Below are 3,327 nucleotides of genomic sequence, written 5' to 3'. Positions count from 1 at the left end.
TGGGGAATTGAGGAAGCCTTCCAGTGGGCAGTGAGCACTTAGGCCAAGTCTTTAGCTGGGAGAAATTCTGAATTCCATGTGAATCTCAGGGCAGCTGCTTTAATTATTGGTAGGATATTTACTCTTTGGAGGCTCAGCTTCTTTCTCTGTGGAGTGAGCAGAGCGAGCTACACTGTTACAGGCAGTTCAAGCTTATGGCTAGAAGCATCACTCACAGCGCTGGCTCCCAAAGCTGGATTTAGATCACTGCCAGGGTGCAGGTGTTCCTGCAATGCTCCCTTTCCGGAGGAAGGAACCCAGAACCGAGGTTCTAGAACTTTCCCTATAATTACACAAGGTAAAAATGTGTGATTAAGCCTAGGTGCCTTGCCTCTAGTCTATATTTTTAGCACAAAGCTCATGTTTTTGTTTCTTTTTTTTTAAATGGAATGCTTTATGAATTTTTGTGTCATCCTTGTTCAGGGACCATGCTAATCTTCTCTGTATCTCTCCAGCTTTTTAGTATATGTGAAGCCAAAGCAAATATAGCTTGTGTCTTTTATTTCATGATGTAGCCTGGGTGTTTGGTGGGCGATAGGTAACGAGTGGCGATAGGCCTGCAGCTGTAGTAGGGCATTAAGACGTAATTACCAGGCATGGAGGCACACGCCTTTAATCTCAGTACTTGGGAGGTAGAGGCAGGCGGATCTCTGGGAGTTCCAGGTCATCCTGTCCTACATAGTGAGTTCCAGGCCAGCCAGGGCTATGTAGAGAGACCATGTCTAAAAAAGGGGGGTGGGGGAGGAATAGCAAAGGAATCTTCAGGAGAGGGGACATGTCAGATTGCGTTAGAGACCGTGGCAGCACAATGAGGATGAAGAAGAAACTGGTGAGGTAGGGATTACCACAGTTCTGGTCAGAAGCAGTGAGACTGAGCTGGGCAGACAGCGCAGTGAAGAGTGTATACTGCTCCTGCAGACGGCCTGAGTTCAGTTCCCAGGAGCCACGTCAGGTGACACAAAACAGCCTGTTATTTCACCTCCAGGGATCCAATGCTCCTGGCCTCCATGGGTATCTACATGTTCATATGTATGTTCATGCGTGTGCATGCATGTGCGTGCATGTGCGTGCGAGCATGTATGTTCATGCGCATGTGTGTATATGTACGTGCATGCACACACACTCACACACACACATATTGCAATTAATCTTTCTTTGTACCGCCAGGCCCCAAAGTATGAAAGCTTGGCTTTAGCTTAGGCTTGTTAATTTAAATTAACCCACTTATATTAACTTAGATTTTTGTCCCGTGGCTTTTTACCTTTCTTTCATCTTGTATGTCCAACTCCCTCCTAGTCTCGTTAGCATCTCTCTGCACTTCGGTTTTCTCCTCTGACTTCCTGTCTCTGTGCCTGGAAGTTCCGTCTATACCTCCTGCCTAGCTATTGGCTATTCTGCTTTTTATTACACCGATGACAGCAAACATTTTCACACAGTGTGTAAACATTCCACATCTCCCCCTTTCTGTCTAAATATAAAGGAAAAGTTTGAATTCTAACTTATAAGGAAAACTTATACAATAAGAACAATTATCAGGTAAGAATTTCATTTACAATGTCCAATCTACCTGAATTTGTCAAAGTCCAAGAAAATATACATTATGTAGCCTATCTTGGTGTGTTCAAAGTTTTGTACCTAATTTACCTTTTATCCTAATTTGTATTACCAGCCCAAAACTTCTTTTTAGATTTCAAAACATTTTCTTAGATAAACACCCTATATATTTTATATCTCTTATATAAGTTTCTTTTCTGAATTTGGTAGTAAGACAATTGTAACTAAGCCAGGCTGTGGTGGCACACACCTTTAATCCCAGAATTTGGGAGGCAGAGGCAAACAGGTCTCTGTGAGTTCAAGGCCATCCTGGTCTACAAGAGCTAGTTCTAGGACAGGCCCTAAAGCTACAGAGAAATTTTGTCTCAAAACAACAATAACAACAACAAAAAACTGTAACTGTAACTATCTTGTCTTCAACTCCATCAAAGACCCAAGAAGGATATAATATTGCCTGAGCAAACAGGAAATGCAGAACAAATAACTGCCAAAAGTATAGAAACAACAGAGATACCTGGCTCTCTGGCCAGTCACCCAGTGTTCCTCTGCAACATTGGAGCATCCATCTTCAGCCTATAGGCCTAGAACATCTGACATATTTTTCTGTGAAGCAGGAATTTTGAAGGACTGTCCTACCTTGTCTTGGCAAATTATGGCAGTCTCTTTCTTTTATGTTCTGCTTATCCAGTTGGGACATAGTCAAGGCAAAGGCAGTTTCTTTCCCAGTGGCTAGCTCTGCCACAATAAAAGTAAACTCCATATGCCCATCATCCTTTTTTGAAGTATATTGGTACTGCCAGAAGCAGATGTGTCTCACTGTCATTAAAAGTCTTAGGTTATTAAAACATCTTAAATGTCATATTCTGTAGGTCTTTGTAGTGTTTGAAGACCACTTATCCATCTAAAATATATCTGTTTAATCTTAAAAACATACCTAACATAATTACAAGTTGTATTATTATAGATGACCGACTACTAATCTATATTTCTTAGTTATATATTACATTTTTAAATGAGCAGCATAGGTACAATATCTTAAACAATAATAGAAATATATATATATACAGTATAACAAAATAACCTTAAATTGATATCAATATATAAAAATCCATATTAATGTAAAACATTTGAGACTAGTGATTACTCAAAAGTATACTAATATACAACATTTAACCCCATAATTCTATGCTATATGTACCCTTTTTCCCTTTAGAAAGAGATCCTTGAATCCAACGTCCTTTGCTTAGTTTCCTTCTTTACTATGATCAGTAACAATTTGCAGTCAACCCCCCTTAATGATCACAAACATCCATACCCCACCAAATGATCAAAACTCACCCACCCACCTCTTAGGAATGTGGGCATCATATTTCTGTTGTTTGGGGAAAGCAATGGTGTCTTTACATGACCCTAAGAAAATTGGGATAATGGTCAAGACCTGGGAAAACTAGTTGTATTGTTTGTTGTCTAGTCTGTGTGTGAAAGTACAAAACTTATCTGAAGTCTTGGATGGATAGTCTATATCTGGACCACCTCAGATAGCTGCTCTGGATACAGAATTTTGAGGAAGCTGTAACAGAGGCTGTATTACCTGGGCTACTTGTCTTCACTGGCGCTTGGCCCTTTTTTTCTTTCTGAAAACACACAAAATTTTAAAGGTAACATATATATCTGTACTAACACAAGAATGGGATGTTGGTGTGTACAAGTCAGCTAAAGATTTTATGTTTGAGC

General features: G+C 40.1%; 1 non-coding gene across 1 annotated transcript; it reads right to left on the bottom strand.

Annotated features, from left to right (window-relative positions):
* Window positions 1–417: 417 nt before the first annotated feature.
* On the bottom strand, window positions 418–524 carry LOC142847503 (U6 spliceosomal RNA). The gene has a single exon (XR_012910248.1). It is a non-coding gene; the product is annotated as a U6 spliceosomal RNA (small nuclear RNA).
* Between the last annotated feature and the right edge of the window lie 2,803 nt (window positions 525–3,327).

Source organism: Microtus pennsylvanicus, chromosome 3, assembly GCF_037038515.1.
Source record: "Microtus pennsylvanicus isolate mMicPen1 chromosome 3, mMicPen1.hap1, whole genome shotgun sequence".
NCBI classification, from domain to species: domain Eukaryota; kingdom Metazoa; phylum Chordata; class Mammalia; order Rodentia; family Cricetidae; genus Microtus; species Microtus pennsylvanicus.
This window is presented reverse-complemented; position numbering and strand designations above follow the sequence as displayed.